Source organism: Contarinia nasturtii, unplaced genomic scaffold, assembly GCF_009176525.2.
Source record: "Contarinia nasturtii isolate CC-2019 unplaced genomic scaffold, AAFC_CNas_1.1 Cnas_scaffold_695, whole genome shotgun sequence".
Taxonomy (NCBI): domain Eukaryota; kingdom Metazoa; phylum Arthropoda; class Insecta; order Diptera; family Cecidomyiidae; genus Contarinia; species Contarinia nasturtii.
This window is the reverse complement of record NW_022198046.1, coordinates 9,531,342-9,550,311: the sequence shown is the minus strand read 5'-3', so window position 1 is coordinate 9,550,311 and position 18,970 is coordinate 9,531,342. Positions and strand designations below refer to the sequence as shown.

Below are 18,970 nucleotides of genomic sequence, written 5' to 3'. Positions count from 1 at the left end.
AATGCTCATATACCCACTACCTCAAACCGACCGGTTTTTATTTTCTGTTTGTAACAAATATTTCATACGAATTTAGTTTCCTTTCATTTCGCTGTCTTCGGCTGTTTATCTTCTTTAATAAGTTTTTTCTGCATATTTTCACCGGTTGCAAATTAAGACCATATCATTTACTACCAAATATCTACTCATTTCACTTCTTTTCGACTATATTTGCCATGCGATGCAAATAAAAATAATTTTTCATCGCGCTATCATATCGTTTGCACACTTACATTTCGGTAGCATTTAATTCGATTTCGTGTCGTCAGAAACAGCATAGGTTGGCCGCAGACACCATTTCAAAAAGACAGATGGTGCAATATAGATATACTGTCATCCAGCGCAAATTTTATTTAAAAACAACAGTTTTCATACTTATACTGTAGATAAATGTGCAAGAATGTTTGAATATCGTTAAAATATAAATACCGCTCAACTTAATTCCATTCAATTACAATCAAAACTTTCGGTGGCTCAAAATTTAATATTCATTTTTATTGCGGCGAAAATATTTCAATGTTGTTTTGTATATTCAGAGAATTCTTAACCATTTTTTGGTTGAAAATGACCAACATTTAATCACTATAATTTAGGTCATCACTGACTTGCAACTTTATTCATTTATACAGATGAATTTGCACCATTACAATTTTGATTCAAGCATTGAGCATACAAATATGACAATTTCATCAAATATCGGTTTATATAGAGACAATAAACTTTTGAATTGACTTACAAATTCACAAGATCTTTGAGATGTACATGAATAAATAAACGAGGAAAAAGAAGACGAGAATCATTCCAGTTTCATATTTTCGGTGATTGCTTTAGTTTTGCCGGTTTTATTGACGCGAGCTTTTGCAAAAAAAAAAAGTTTTCAAATTTTACAAATCGAAATCGAATTTTGCATCCGTATATTTGAGAAAGTATGAATTTTGCGACTTAGAATCGGGTAATACAAATCGAACCATTTCATTTGGTTTCCAATATATGTCTTCACCCAATTCTTTTTCATTTGAATGCGTCAAATATATAAATTCCTTGCGTGTTTTTTTGTTTGTGTGTTGCGACGGCAAAACTGTGACACTGGCACGTATTTTCCTTTCTCGTCAATCACATTTAATACCCATTTTTGTGGCATTCGATAAAATGAAGAAAGTAACAGAATATAATAAAAATAAAGAAATCTCTCGTACACATTCACACACACATATTCGATGAATATGTAACATATTTCCACACAATCACTTTAATGCTGCTGCAAAATATATAAATTTGTACATGCATGTGTGTGTGAGTATATTTCACGCGACTAAAGACGAGCATCCAGAAAATTGAAAATGAAATTCAAAATTGAAACCATAATACAAACAATGGAATGTGTTCGGCTTCAATATTGCATACTCTCTCTTTATATGTAGGAAATATAACATTTTTCGGCTTTGGATTTTTCTACAAATACAGAGAGAGAGAGAGAGAGAGAGAGAGAGAGAGAGAGAGAGAGAGAGATCGAATCAGGTTGAATGCAAATTCAGATGGAAATATTTTTCAAAGTGTAAAATAAAAAAAACTTATCTAGGACAAACACAGTTGCTACTGAATGCGAAAATTCCATTGCAAATATGTTGAGATCGTGACGGCATGATTGGATATTTCCGATTAAATTAAATATTTACTCGGTGGACAAGCGATGAAAAACCACCGATTTTCAATCGATTCACAAACGAATGCCGAACACGACAATGCAATCCTAATGATGCATCCGAATAAATGCGATTATTGACAATAATCTTCCTCAAACACACATACATTATCCTCTCCTTATATTTGAAACATGTAAGAAAAAGCATAATGCACAAAACAAAGCTCCTTCATCACAGGCATTTTTATGCAAAATATATGAATAAAACTAATAAAACTGAACAAACAGTTGTCGTCACATAAAAAAAACTTTTCTACTCAAATCGTCTGTTCTGCACAGTCTCGGGTTAAACGATTTTCATGAAATGAGCAACATTGCAAGCATTCCAAACTTGAGATTTGTTCGGTTGAATTTTCTGTCATGAAATGAAATTAAAATTATTTTCAGATTTGTTAGAATCATATAAATTTATGCATTTTTCTGGCATATCAAACAACATTTTCATAAAACAATTCCTGTGAAATGATTTTGTGAAAAGGTTTCTCATTTCGGTCCTTATTTAATGCGCATCAAATGCTTGCATTTTATTATGAGTGGCGGCACATTGTATATTTGTGCACTGTAAACGAGGCTAAATAAATGTGACCCCCATCGAGAACAAACTATATTAATACTTTTTAATTCAGCTCAACTAAAATGAGCAGCAGGGAAAAATGTGTTTGCCCAACAAACTGTTACATAATAATGCATGTATGACATTGTATGTATATAAATCATAATTATATATGCAGAGCAGAAGTATCGTGGAAAAATGATAAAATGATAAAGAGCAAAACGTGACTGACATAATGAATGCCGCCCTATCACTTTGCGGAACATTTTCAAGCAACGATGATGACGATGATGATGATTCAATGTTACATGATTGCTAGTTTTATCGTTAACATGTCACTTTTGTAGACCATAGTTAAACAACATATAAAAATTATCATAGATAAAATAAATAGATCGGCAAATCCTTTGCATTAAATGGAAAAACTAGAGGAAAAAAAAACAATATTTTACTCTGGCCGAATGATTCAAAGAGAATGAAAAATCTCAAATACTTCGCATAGCTATGTTTGAGATATTATCTCAACCGAGTCTGAATCTTGGATTTTATGTTGATTTTTATTTGTATTTGGATCTATCACAGTGAATGACATTTGGTGCTATTGGTTTTCAGTATTTGAATGCGATTGAAATTAGCAATTTTGTCTCTATTTTCGATGCCATTGAGCAAGTAACTTCGAAAAATAAACACCGAATTCACACATCAAAAAGCTGCAAATGATGGCATAGCCTGAAAGCCATTATTCCAACACAATTGAAATATACATGATTTGTGCATTGAATAGTTGTGAATTAGCCAATATTGATTTACTATATTCGAGCTATTTGTCGAAAGCATCCATTTTCTGGTCATATTTGACATCAAATGGATTTAAAAGCTGTTCTTCTATCAATTTATGCACAGAATCCATTTGATATAACATAGACCTTACCACAAAACCAAAGCGATAGACACAAAGACCGAATACTATATTCAATAGCCGCATCGTAAATAATGCCATTCGAAATTGATGAAATGGATTAATGCCGAAAAATTTATGCGCTGCATAAAATAGTTGAAATAATTGTCTAATAAATTTCATCACAAAGCCACATTTTTTTTGCAATTGCCGCAGGCGCAGCTGCTTTCATTCAGATTGAAATTACCATAATAAAATGTCATGTATTTTGATTGATATTTTGCATTAATGCACACATCAATGATGATCGAACAATCAAGACAGAACATTGATGAAATGCCATAGTAATCATTTGTGCAATATTCGTTTGAAACGTAAAATATGCAGCCGATGGAAACTTATTCTCTCTGTTCGTTCTCAATGGATTCGAATTCCATTCGACAAATTCCTTGTAAATGTATGCAAGTGCATTATTGGAAATGAGAGAGACAGAGAGACATAACTGACAAAAAAAAATCTGCATTTTAAATAGTGCATTGAGCAAACACAAAGATCTGGAATGTCACATGATGTTGTGCGAGTGACTCGTGTTTATAATGCAAATAACTGGTTTGTTTGATTGTGATAGCGAGAAACTATTCAAAGAATTCTTTCTCTATCTTTCTCTCGTATTCTCTCCATCGCTCTCACTTTCAATTACGTTTAATGTGTGCATCAGTAACAGCAGAAAAAAGTGTGGGTTCTCTACTTCGTTTAGATGTTATTGCTTATCTTCATTGAAATGCATACGGAACTGATTATAATGCTGTTGTGTTTCCATTTCTTTAAGTTCATAAATTATTTATAACATTGGCAGTGTGCGAACGATTTTTTTTGTCTTCTCTTAACTTGCTCCTTCGCTTTTGCTGTTGTTTCATTTCGAATGGAATGAATTCATTGAAAGCACTCAAATAAACGGATACACCATGTAAATATAAGGTTATAAATAATAATTGCTTACCACCGTTATTTGCGTTTTTTTCGTCTTCGATGGGGAGGAAAGAGCAAGTGAGAGAAAAAGCGAACGGTACAGCAGGAAAACATTGTACGCTACAAATCATCAGAGTAATGTTGACGACGGGATAAATTGCTTTTCAAGTTGATGCGTTCGTGCTTTCATTATACTCTATAATTTTTTTGTTATTATTCCAATGTGCATAAACAAGTGGCAACGACGTTGAGCGAAAAGTACAAGCGTTTTTGTGATCTGGATCTCTTTTATCACATGTCACGCAATGCGTGTACTTGTGTCTGTTGAGCTTTGACTACTCAATGTGTGCACTTGATGATGAATCATGATAATTTCCCTTTTCAATTTACCGTTTACAAGAGCTACCGTCGCTGACATTGTTTTTTTCGTTCTACGCTCAGAATGAAAACGAAGTTTGTCTACATCATCTCAACATATCAAGTTATATGTGACGAATTTTTCCATTCTATTTGTTTTTGTTCTTTCGGCATTTCGTGTCTCGACATTCAGGCAGTCTTTGTCATGTGAAAAGCTTTGCATTCTCCAGATAACAAATACATGCTCAACATTATTTATTATTTGCATTATGTGACACAAAACAAAAACCGTTGCCAGTACTGTCGGTGTTGTTGTCATAGTTGGCATTATTGTAACGTGGCACAAAATTTAGAATACTTTTTGCTTACTGGATTTTCGAGAACATCATAAATTTCATATCTGTCCAAGGCAGATATCTGAAGTCAGCGCGTTTCCATTCTCCCCCTCAACAATTCCAATGTGATGAATTTGAATAAACAAGTCAACTCTCAGAATGAACAGGGAGATAGTATTTCGACGCACTTAAGAGTGATGACAATGACCTAACAACTAGCCTAACAATGCGTAAAATAAGTAAAATCTTCTTTTTATATTTCACTAATTGTGAAGGCGCATTCTTCTTCTCCTTTGACACTCTCTTTCTTTCTTTCTTTCTCTCTCTCTCTCTCTCTCTCTCTCTCTCTCTCTCTATACTCTTCGACAAGAAGCCTTCATTCGGAACGAGATCATTGCAATTTGTTACTATCATTACGCTTGAGTGGCCAATCCAAGAAATATCTACTCACTCACAACGAAGACGATAAAGATACATGCCTCTTTTCCTTGAATCGCCCGAAGAAATGCCATTCTCCTGATGCGTATGTGAGCTTTGTGCAATTTTAATCTCGTTAAATTATATATTCCATGCAAGCCAATTATTTTATCTCAATGCTTCACAGATCACAAAGGAGCCCAATTTTCTATTCTTTTTTGCTCTTAATTCTTCGAAATCTTTTTACTATTCTTGGAATTTAATCCGATTTCTTAACTCAAAGAAACACTTCGAACAAGCGTCTTTGGCTTGGAATTACAAACATTGAAACAAATTAATTGCTTCAATTGAAAAAGCAGCAGTCGAAAGGCTATTTATTATAAACGAATTTGACGAAAAATTCAAAACTTTTCCATTGTAAATCCAAATGTTTGAGAAAAATATAAAAACCAACCGGCTAAGCCTATGAAGAGACAAAATGCGAATTCCCCTCATCTGTGCCATCTTGTATTCCATAGTTGAACTCAATTTAGTTACAATGAATTGAATCGAAAAAGAGAAAAAAAACAACAACAGTAACATGGCTACATAGATCTGTTGACCAGTGAGATACGTATAGCAATGGAATGAAAGAATGAAGAAAGCGTATATGTGTATGTATGCATCAGCACGCATAGATGTACAGCTCTGTGTGGCCGTGCTATTGTTGTTGTTTTTTCACTTTTTCATTTCAATGCTACAGAATTAAATTCAGTTTTTGCATCTAATTCACACTAAAATCAGATGGCGCTCATTAGCGAGATTCGCAAAAAAAAGTCTCCAATCTCATACAAATATACACCGGCTGATAAAAACATACATATTTTCAATTGAACATTTTTGTTCAATTTCAATCTTGAATCTTTTTTTAGAGAATAATTGCCTCGATCCTGTTACTGCGAAATTTATGTAATCGCTTTTATATTTTGTTTTGCAAAAAAAATTGTTTTCATTCTTATATCGCTCAAATGAACAGTCATTGAGTAGCTAAGAAAAGACACATCTATATATACAAAACGGGGTGCTCGGTACGAACCTTTTAAGTACATGCAAATCGAAATATTCGCAAAGTCAGTAGTCACAAAGGCGTTCGTAACTCAAATCATATTTATTCGAAGAAAATCGAACAAAAAATGCAATAAACCCAACATGAATGAATGTGTTGTATGTGGCATTTGTGCGATAGAATTGGATTTTGTGTTTCGATTGAACATTCCGTCGAAATAGATGCAAAGCGATTTTGGTAACGGTTTTTCAATGTTTTCGCTCTCTATCTAACTCGCTCGTTCATATTCCCGACCCAAAATGGTAGCATCACGCATATTAACGATACGGGGATTGTCGTTGCGATAAAGCCAAATGGAAGTCATATATGCAGACATTTTGCTGTATTTGGCGTTTTTCTGGTTGCTTCATCTCTGTTATTTTGTTATCACTTTGTCGCGCACCAGGACCAGCCGAATCGATAATGCCGCATTCGATATCTATAGGTTACTTCACATGCAAATTCAGCAAAAAAAATATCCACCATATAGAAAGAAGTTTGATGCGTAACAAATGTTTTTCGCATACATGAAACATTCAATATTTGTGTTGCTTGAAACAGTTTCCCGAGTTCAATGCTACTGTCACACTCGTTCGCTAACATATGTTCTTGAGTACTTATTTTGCTTTGGCAATTTTATCACTTACATTTCTTTTCTCTTTTTTATATTTCTCTCTCTCTCTCTCTCTCTCTTATCAATTGATATCTGTCTATATATTCCACTATATGTCTCTCACACCCTCTTTCTTCTTGTGACGCGTTGGCAACATCTTTTTTGTTATTCCATTTCTCAAATGATAGTGATTTATTTCGGCATTTCGATTTGAGGTGGATCCAAACTATATTTCAGCTTGCGTACACATCCACATATAAAAGATGGAGCCCAATTTTGTATTTATAGCGCAAATGGTTTTTAAAGTGACTCTCTCTTCAAATGAATGGCTATAAGTGAATTGGAAAGTATCACACTTGTGCGCGCGGTTTTTGTTTCGAGGTCGAACGAGAGTGAAAAATCTGTCGCTCAATCAAAATCAACTGAAGCGACTGTGTACTGTGCCATGCACATTTTAATATTTTATTTGATTTTCTTGGCAACACCTCTTTTTCTCTTTCTCGATTTCGTTCGTGCATTAAGATGTTGAGTAGATTCTTTTACTTTGCTTTTTAGTGACACTTCGTTAGAAAGGATTTCATTTGAAAGCAAAACTTTTTTAACGCATACAATTTTTAACATCGTTTTGCAGAAAACGGAATTCTTTTTTTTTTTGCTTTCATTTTTTTTTCATTTCCGTTGTGGTTTTATGTTTTCTATGTAGTATTTTCTTTATGTCATTCAAAATGCAACAGCACTTTAATTGAAGCCCAATTCAAGTGAATTTGTGCAAATTCATCGCAAAAACGAGAAAAACACTCAACTTGATGACTTTGAAAATTGCAAGTGTTAAACGTACACTTTGAAATTGTTGTGAGTCAGAAAGAGGAAAACAGAATAAATAAGAGTAAAAGAGATGTTAGTGCTAAGCATTCGTGCAACATCGTTGGAAAAGGTCAAATCCCAAAAAATATATCTTTCACATCGAATTTGAGGAATGTGGTGAATTCCAATCGAACCAAAACCCATTTTTATCGTTTCAAATGTCTGCTTTACAATACAGTGTGTTATACGCATCACAACATGGGAATACCAAATGGTTTACAGCAGAAACCTTTTTTGAATGTATAAAATCTGCTTGCAAAACTCGTTGAATATATCATCATGGTGTACGGCATTTTGAACAGCCGTTAGCTGTGAAGAAGACATGTTGTTGTTGTGCAAGTGCAATGTGTTTCTTGGCATAGAAATTTATTGCAATTTAAACAAAAAAAAACTGAATAAAACGATTTCACAATCTCAACCCTGGACTTTTTTACGCTGTTAGCTGATGCCGTTTCTGCCGTTAGATTGTCGTTTAGTGCAAACGACGACAGATCTGCACAAAACAATGATGCAGAATATAAAAAGAAACTTTAAAAGATGGAACATTCTCAACTCAGTAACAGTTGAGCGAGAGAGAGAGAAAGAGAAAAAAAATTACAATCGTTTTCACATAACATCATGCACAATCGAAATACCGGAAATGAGATGGTACGCTTGGTTATAGCTGCTGGCATTTTCCAAATGCTATGTTTCGTTCGCAATTTGGAATTGTGTATATAAATCTCTAGCGAGTCACACAAACACAGTTCATACTTACAATGCTTCGAATATCATATTCCTCGCATTTCTTCGGCTTTTGTGCATTTAAATGAAAGCCCGAAATGGGCGACAAAAACGAACAATTCGATTTATTTTTAAATAGAGAACGTAGAACATAGATCCAATTGAGCCGGAACCACAGCAACGAAAATTCATTTTTAACGTGATCAGAATGACATGGTCATATATTTTTATCTCTCAACATTGGTCATTTCTATTCGAAAAAGACATTTTCGTAACCTAGTCGGCATTTTACGTATTTATAACCACAAAAAAAAAAGAACCAACAACGGACTCCAAGCAACCAACACGTTCCACTCATGAACGAAGCTCACAAAACAAGGTGAGAAAAACGAATACCAATGCCATAGACAAAAAAAGCGACACTCATATAATTAATGCTGAATACGTTTTCAAAGGCTACTTATGGCGATTGCCATTTTCGGTTTTTATTTCTCTCTTGTTTCCCTTCGAGGTACTCAAAATTAGATTTGGAAATCCACTCAATCTTTTAACATTGAACATTTAACACACAAAAAAACTTGTTTACAATTCAATGAGATTTTGGCTGCAAAAATGCAGGCGTTTTAAATTCCAGCGGTTTTGATTCATGATTTTTGTTGCTTTCCAAATAAAGTTCTTGAATTGAGATGGACTTTTTTAGAAGGTGAAAAATGACGATCGAAAGAACATTTTGATAAAAAAAAAACTAAACAAATTGAGGGGATAAGAACTTGTGTACGTATTTTGTGTGATGAAAATAGTTTAGAAGATGTGGAAAATCAATAAAAAGGTGCAAATTGAAATGAAATTGAAACACCTTTGTCCAAATCAAATGTTGATCGAAATGTTCATGGTATACATTGGTCTGAAATGCTTTGAGCTTACGTGGTCTAGATAAGAAATTCATTCTGTTTTATTATTGCAACAGATTTAGTCGGTTGACAGGGCACCACACCTGGATTTTACATTTGTGATGTCGACCTTTGCTTTTAAATCACATAACCGAAAAAGATTTATGGTAATCGACGTGCAGCATATCCTTAGAGCGGTATGTCTATGAATTTAAATGCTATGCATAAAAAGTCAGCTTTATGGATAATACCGAAATCATGAAAACAAGCGCGCGCGCACACACACACACAGCAGGAGTATTTTTCAACTAAAACAGCCATTTGAATTTGTTCAAAACAATTCGATTTGTAGCACCTTTTGTCTGTATTACGTACGTGGATCTTGTTTGCCATGTGAATGTTTTTCTTCTTATTCGCCAGAAGTCAGCGGTGGCCACATTTTGTTCGCATCTCATGTTACCCATTAAAACAGATTACAGTTATTTGGGTCAAATGCTCAAATGTATTTCGAAACATGCTCCCACCATAAAAGTGACTGCCAAAGTGAAAAAGATTTACGTGTGAGTTGTTGTTGCTGTCGGTGTAGAGTATTCGTGTTGTGTTTCGTAAATTCAAAAACCTACTGGCTTCAGTAAGCACACATGAAGAATGATAGACACGCACACATACGTAGTACGTACGGAGGGAAAAGAGGAAAGAGCGATGGTGGCAGCAAATACTTGCACGTCAAATTAATTAATTTCGTCTAGTGCCGGTGGCTGTGTGTATGGTACATAACCCATACACACATTGGTGCTTGCACTCGTTCACACTACTTTAAATCTGCAGCTGAACAGATTTAAACTCATAATGGCCATTAGTGTTACGTTGTTGCTGTTCACGATGGCGTTTAGGATTTCCGTTTTTTTTTTTTTTGTTGTTGCTGTTATGGTAGGTGTTTTGTTTTTTTGGTAAATCGGATATTGCAGAAATTCAAGGTGACACCTGTTTCGACTTCCAGTTGCTAAATTTCGATAGCTTTTTCGCTTAGCGCATCGGGTTTTGTTTACTGTTTTCTTAACCGTTTGGAATTATCAGCAACTCTCGATCGACGAATTTTCTCTCAATCCAGAATCCGAACGGTTAAAGTGCAAAAGAAAAAGGGGTAGGGGCGATAAAAAGAGTGAGAGAGAATAAGTGGGAACGACAAAAATCACTACACGAAATTGGTTCCCATTGTAGACGAGAGTAAGAATGAATGAGGAAAATGGAGCAAATACCTTCAAAATAACACGTACAAACATCCAATCTTTTAAATGCAAGAGACAAATGAATCTTTTTCAACTCCTACTAGCAACTATTGCTAGCAACTGATTCCACTTTAGCTGAAACAGACACGAAAAACACTTCTTTAATTATGTTTTACTGGCACACTCAACATTGTTCACATTGTGTTTTAAGCTACATTGTTTCCTTTAATTCAATAAATTTGAAGTAGGAAAAAGACCGACCAATTTTAATTAAATCCGATTAGAAGCAAGCTTTACCTTAATGCAAGCATAACGCACTAATCCTCTCTACATAGTTAGACATCAGTCGAATGACATTTTATATCATTTAGTTTGTGCATTTGTTTATGTGTAGGGCGTTTTGTATTCTATGATAGAATGTATGGAATTCACTTTGACTTTTTTCGCTGTCCTTTTTCTCTGGCTTTTCCATCCATGGCTCTCTCTATCTCCTTTTTGTTTTACAGCTATGATTTGCCTTTGATCTCTTTTTACTTCGTTGTGCTCGAAAGCCAATTATCTGGTACGGTAATCATTGTATTTATTTAAGAAAATGCATCACGAGAAAAATCCTTTTCAAACAAACACATCTTGGCAACAATTTTGTAATTTCAACGATATGGACCAGTACTATCCGAATGGTACCCACTTCTCGTAACAATGTACGAATGAATAGCTAATAGTTCATCGCGTAAATGTTCGTTGAGTTTTTGAGAGCTAAGTACTTTTGTACTCGACTCAGCTTTTCACGGTGCTTCTGCTTCGTCTTCTATGAATATGAAAGTCAAATTGATAGAATCTACAATAAAAATTGTAATGAAATTTCTTGGCCTTGCGTTTTTTCGTCATTATCTGTCGTCATTTTCGTTTGGCTATGCGCTTATTTCAGTTGCTTGTGAAAGTTTCTTGACATATTTTTTAAATACAATTTCTTTGTCAGTCTTTTGCGTTATAGTTTAGCTTTCATTATATCATTTTTGCCGATTTCGCTAGTTTTGCATTCTACATTTGTGTAAAATGCAATAATTAAATAAACTGTGCGAAAAGTTTTGCGATGCGGTTTTACGTTGTTGATTGGCATTGCATTTTCGTCGTTTGCCGGAAATACTTTCTGTTATGAGATAATTACTTGCAACTTTTCATATTTTATGGAAATGTTATGTTTTTTTTTGTAATTATTATTATTATTATTCAACGTGCACATGCAAAACGGTGAAAGTATATACAACAAGTATAAGAACGAGGTGAATGTTGACAAAAGATTGAGCATGAATGATGCAACCAGATTATATCGCGCTCGACTTCGGAAACACTCACAACGTTGACTCAACATCGTTGAGATTTCACTTTGGCAAACAGATTATTGAGAGAGAAAAGTTTCTTTGAGAATTTGTTATACATTCCATCGTTTTGCAAAATATTTCGTTTTTATGCGCTACCACAAATTCATGTTCATGCTCGATGGGGTTTCCATTTTATTGCGTTCATTTTATTTGTGAAATAATTTTTTTATGTGCGACCGTGTGATTTTGACGAACGCATTGAATGTGTCCAGCCACCAGATACAAATTACAATGCGCACCAGAAGCGGAAAAAATTCATAGGCTTTGAACCAATAATAACCATCATAAAATTCAATTTATTCGATTTATATTTTTTCAAATGGCATTACAGTATTATGGCTATGAATGGTAATAAATAAAAATTATTTATGCATTCATCGCCGCCGCCGCTTTGTAATAAGTTCTAAGTTATTTTATTTGAAGTGCGCAAATAAAAATGATGTGTAATTACGGTTTCTTATCTTACAATTGCAGGTATTGACACGGAAACACCGTTTTTGTACCCCGATAAAATTATGTAAGTAGTTTTTTTCATATTTATTTTTATATTGCGTAATAGAATTTTGTTAGGCTGCTTGTTTGGAATGCTTAAGCTTGTTTGCTGGAATTTTCATCGAATTTATGCAGCACTGATGCGAGAGAAAATCTCACCATAGTAGAAAATATGTTCGAAATTTATTCAACCGCAGGCTGTGAAATAAAGTTTTTTTTTAGAAAAAGTAGATTTTATGAAAGTAAAGTAAAAGAAAAGAACTAGAAAATTGGTTCAATGGAGAAAAAAAGAGAGAATAAGAGAGAGAATTACTCAAGCTCATGAACTGAGTGCAAGCGTTGACAAAGTGAATTTGTCCAATTTTAGCATCACATCGTCGATGTCGTCGTCGTCATTATCATGGCACAGTTTCACTTTGGTAACTTTTCTTTGTGTATTTACCACCACAATGCGCGGCCACTTTGTACTCTAATACCATCCAAAAAGCATCTGAAAATCTCACTCGACCCCTCTCTCTATGTCATTGGACGGTTTATGCATGCGACCATCGTAAGAAACTTTTATAACTTTTTCCTATGTCACCGTGATACCATCTTCTTCTATAAAGACACTTTTTTCTTTTGTCTTCTTCTCGTGAAAAACTTGAGCGAAATGGTCTTTCTCCCTTTGACGCGCATTCGTTTTCCGAGCTCTCAAACGAAATAATCTTTCATTCCATTCACTTCTTTGTGCTTACTTTGCTTTTGAACGTAGACTTCACTTTTTTCCTCTCTCTCTCTCTCTCTCTCTCTCACACACACACACACTCTCGAATGGAAAATGGCCGTTTGTTTCTCTTTCGCGACAGGCGCATACAAGTTATTGCCAGAAGGGTAAGTTACTTTGTTTTGAAACAATTTTCAAATGGAGTACATCGACCACTTTTTTTCGTATTTGTTTTTTTCTGCTCAGAGTTGTTGCGGACAACAGCATTAATTACCATTTCACTTCGTTTTTCAATTGTTGTGTTGGTGATTTCACTTTGCTGCTGAAAGAATACTCGAAAAATAAAGAAAAAAACATACTGTCACAGACTCAGAGTAACGTCTAAACCGGCTTTCATGCAAACGCTTTAACAGCATATGAACGACAACCAATTCAAGATACTTTTTTTATTACAACAACTTTGATGCATTCAAGTTCCATTTTGTAGTGCCAGTGCAGGAAACAAAAGAAAAAAACAAATGAAATATGCTTTCAAGTAAATCAATGACGAAAATGAAATAAAACGAAGAAAAACGAAACAAAAGTCGAAACTGTAGTTTAAAAAAAAAAATCTGTCGAAATATCGAATTAAATTCACTCGTTTCGTAATACAAGACGAAATAACGGTGTCATATTTTAAGAACAAGCCGTTAAAGAATACACACATTCGCTCGTATAATAATAATTAAAATTAGAACATAAATACATACATTTTAACATGCCCACATATCGTTTATATATTACACTATTATAGTGTTGATGTTATCTATCTGTTTCGCTATAAAATTCTTCAAAATTCTATATAAATTCTATTTTTAGTGTGTGTGCCAATTTTTCCTGGCATTTGTAGAGTTTAACGCTGACAGTGAATGTAAATCACAATCATAATCACAGTCCATAACAATATATATATATGTGTTTAATGTCGTCATTCATTCACAATATATATTTCAGAGTATTGCTCAGCGCTGCTGCCATCCACAGCATATTAAAATATCTTGCTGAGAATGCGTACTCAAAACATTCAAACGATTGTATAGAGAACAATGCATGTATTGTTGTTCGCGGTGATGTAAAAACTGCTACGTACCTTCGCATGCGACGGACGACGCATTCTCAGCAAGATATTTTAATATATTGTGGATGGCAGCAGCGCTGAGCAATACTCTGATATATTTTATATGCATGAGCTGAATCTCCGAGCGGTTTTCATTTTACTACTAACACACTCGAGCTTGTCTCGAGCATTCTTATTTTGAATCGAGAGCCACTCACGATTTTATAGAACGTTCATTCTAGTTAGTACTTTAATACTTCAAAGTTCATAGTATGAACAGTTACTGTCATCGCTGATACAGCAAATGTTATAAAATTGTAAAATATTATTCTGTTGTTTGTGATTTTAACGAAAATCTTATATAAAAATTATTTGCTGAAGCAGTGTAAAGTGCAGTTGTTGTATGATGGAAGAATTGTGGAAAAAGGAACTCGGTCAAACTAGTTACGTTGATCTTTTTGCATCGTCAAAATGTGAAAATGTTGAAAATGAATGTGAAGATTTCTATGCACATCAATCACAAAAAGATAATCAACAATCAACTGAGTTGCGAATGAATGGGAATATGAAATTTCGCGTGGGTTCCTTCTCAGATGCGATGGATTTATACAATAAAAGTTTGTGTTTTGCTGAAATCGGAACAGAGAACGTTGTTTTAGCATATGCCAATCGAGCTGAGTGTTTTCTACACCAAAAAATGTACAACGAAGCACTCATTGACATCAAATTGGCCAAAAGTGAAAATGTTCCAAAACGTTTGTTAACAAAACTTGATGTAATTGAAGAAAAATGTCACAAGTTGATGCCGAACATAAACATTTCTCCGCCCACGGATTCAAAGCCGTTGAAAGAAACAGTGAAGTTGGATTTTTTTCCCGATGAAAATTTTCCATGCATGGCAAACGTAATGGAGATACAAGAGAATCAAGAGTATGGTCGTCATTTGATAGCAAAATGTGATATTCCAGTGGGAAAAACGGTTTTGATTGAAAATGATTTTGTATCGATGAGAAGCGACGCAGAGTTAGTGTGCTACACTTGCCATCGGGTACAAACGAACTTTATCCCATGTTCAATGTGTACGGATGTTCTGTTTTGCAGCCGAGACTGCATGATTGGGAATTTAACACACAAATGGGAATGTGGAACTTTTTTTCCGCACCTACACTACAGACTAAAATTTCAAATCCAAGTCATTCTGCAGGCCATTGAAACATTTTCAACGGTTGACGATTTAATGGAATTTGTCGAAAATGTTTTACTGGAAAAACCTGAAAAAATACCAGCATCATGCAATGATGCAAAATCGAAGTATCATTTTTTCCTTAAATTAAGCAAATCCGCACCATTTTGTCCGATATACTGGACAAAATGTCATCAAGTTTACACAACAGCCATGCGACTATCGAAAATTAAGAAACTCTTCGATTCACTGGACAAACAACGCTTTCTAATGCATTTAATATTGCATCATTTTCTAGTGACAAAAACAAATTCAATTATGAGCAAAAAACCATGGTCAACAATATCTGTATTCAATATGATGTCCATGCTGAATCACTCGTGTACACCGAATTTGTATCATCCTCGAAAAGGAAAACAACAATATTGTGTGACCATCAGACCAATTAAGAAGGGACAACAACTGTTTATCAGCTATTTGCCACTTAGCAATGAGCTGACTGTTGAGGAAAGACAAGAGAAATATACATCTTCGTGGAGTTTCATTTGCAAGTGTGAGAACTGTCACTCAAACAATAATAATTTTGTTGAGTTTGCAGAGATTTCGAAGGATCCAAACTATCAATTTGTGGTTGAACACTTTAATAATGAAAACAATACAGAAAAATTGCCCATTTTAAAAGAAAATTGTGTTAAATTTTTAAGTAAATATGGAAAAACGAAATGGTCGCCGGATATTTTGGCGATTGCTACTATTTTTATCATTTTGTACATTGAAATGCTTTAATCAAGTTGACTTATTACCTGGCTGTTATACAATATATAATAAGCAATAATTGTCAATTAATTTTGGTGTTATTTTGAATTAAAATTAAATTTTATTAACTGTCACATAAACAAGAACTAGTTTTAATATAAAAAGTCATTCAATAAATGAAATTATTTTCTGTTGTTCAGAATAAATCTCCATAGTAATTTCTATACTACATTGCAACACATTTGGTTTGATTTGTAGAAATCATAACTCATCACATTGAGGTATATCAAAACTTGATTATATCTATAAAATAGATGTCATTCGCATATACCATAATCGATATATAAAATCCAATTTGTCTGAAACGTACCGAAATTATGCTCAAAGTGTCACACAGCTAGCGCCACGACGGAATTCAATGTAATCAATACTAAGTTGCCGCCAACTAGTGAAAAGACTTTTGCTCAGTTACACACAACTAACTAGAACTCCACAGTTGTCCGTAGTGGCGCTAGCTGTGCTACAGTTTTGGATTTTATACAGTCTCATATGGAACATAATTGCAGTGCGGTCTGAAATAATTTTAATTTCTTCTGAATTTCCATTTAATCGAAATGTGTGAGTTTATTGGTTCGAAACAACTTTCAGCAAATATTGATGTTATTTCATGCCGCCATTCAATTTTCTCATCGGCTGCAATTTGAGAGAATATGAATGCTAAGCATACACATAGAGAATCGTAGAGAATATATAAAATTAATAAGAATCAAATTGAGCCCGAGAAACATGATGCTTATCGAAAGTTTATTGGGTAAATATTTGTGGATCACACAAACAAACACAACATTTTCATCATACGTTGATGAGTAATGTGTGTGTGTATATGATTTTTTGGCTCTTTGCATCAATGTTGCAATATTTATTCGTCTACTCTTATGAAATAGAACTCCTTATGTAGATTTTGTGAGGTAATCAAAATAACTTTCGATCATGACATTTTAAGTAGACGTTCGCATCTAAATATTTGATCAAAAATTCAAAGTCGTTTGCTCAATATACTCCTACACGTTTTATTTTCATTCAGTTTTGAGATGGTAATTCAATACGACATTCCGCAAAAATGAAGGCATCACCATCGAAAAGTATATCAACCTAGGTCAGTGCCATGAGTCATGATCATCAGTCGGTGGCAGTAATTTTATGCAGAATATGATTCAGACAATATAAAGTGTCCGTGTGATGTGATGAGTGGTGTTGGATGGATTCAAAATTGATTTGCTCTTTGACTGGCATTTTCTAAATGGGCATCAAACAACCAAAGCTGTTTCATGATTTATGATTGTCTGGCATGAAAATGTGTGATTTCATAGCTACAAGGACATTGAAAGAAAGTGTTTTTCCGAAAACAAAGATTTTCTTAAAATGTTTTTTTTGTGCACTCACTATTTTGATGTCGGCCAGCCACTTGTCTCTGTTCGTTTTGCATGACACATACAAACACATCGCCGAACAACAAGAAGAGAATTATGTATGAGCATATAACGACGTTAAGTGAAATACACAATAAATCATTGGGGCCTGTTTTATGCAACAGCATGACAGAATGAACATATGAACCCGGAGTATATACAACCATACACAAGCGTGCCTTAGATTTACTAAATGGTTCTCTGTTTTTAGTGTAGTTTTCTCAATATCTTTTCCGTTTGTGTTATAGGTGGTTTTAATGATGATGACGACGGCGACGACGACGAGATGATGTGTGAATCATTGAATTTTGTGATGCAGCATGTTTGCGCATATCTTCACACATGCTTGTCTTTGTGTTTCAGACACCACTAACACCGTCAAATACATTGAATCTATCTATTATTCATATAGGTTGAGATAGAATGGAGGGGAGAAAGAGAAAAAGGCATTGAGTTACCAGTACTTTGGAGCATCTTATCCCTTTTAGCAGCCATTTCGTGTATAGACAACATTTTCAATTGCTCACTCTGTGGCTCTATGAATTATGAGCACAATTTATTTTCCGTATTTGTTGCTAGCTTTTGTTGGTGATGGCGTTGCTGCTGCTGCTGATGACAATGATGATGATGGCGATATTTATTTTTATTTATTATGGCAAAAACATCTAATAGCAAGCAAACATTAGCTTCATGCCAAACCATTTTCATTCAAATTTTAATCGATTTGTTTGTATGGTGTTATTCACCAATTTTCCTCTCTTATTTTCCAAATAAAGGAATTTTATTTGAGTTAAATCAAATTTAATAATAAATATTGGAGCGTATACAAAAGAAATTCGTTGATTCAATAAACACAAAGAGGTCCCCACACGGAATTTCAACAATGGCAAGAAAATCAAACACCACATCGATTGTCAATAAATTTGTAAAGGAAAAAACAGGTTTTTGTTATGTCTAGCACACACAAAAATAATGTAATCGATTCACATAAAAGCGAACAAAATGTTGAATAAAAAAAATGGCGATGAAAAATGACAAGCGACATTATTTGTGTATGGAGGGGGTCTGCTGCCTCCTATTATACCACGATCAATAGAGAATTTTCGTTCCTTTTGCTGATTGCTTTTCGTCTTTGCATTCTTTTCGTGCATAGTCCTATTTATATTTGCATGTCGTTATGCGACTATTGACTTAAAACCATTTCTATCTTAAA

The 18,970-nt window shown here is 34.2% G+C and overlaps 1 protein-coding gene across 8 annotated transcripts in view; it reads left to right on the top strand.

The window, feature by feature from the left end:
* The window catches only part of LOC116341252 (tyrosine-protein phosphatase Lar), a 380,836-nt gene that overhangs the window by 18,090 nt on the left and 343,776 nt on the right, over positions 1 to 18,970 (top strand). For all 8 annotated transcript variants that reach the window (XM_031768206.1, XM_031768204.1, XM_031768200.1 and 5 more), the window contains exon 3: positions 12,530 to 12,572. The gene's annotated coding sequence lies outside the window, so the exon portion shown is untranslated. The remainder of the gene's footprint in view (positions 1 to 12,529; positions 12,573 to 18,970) is intronic.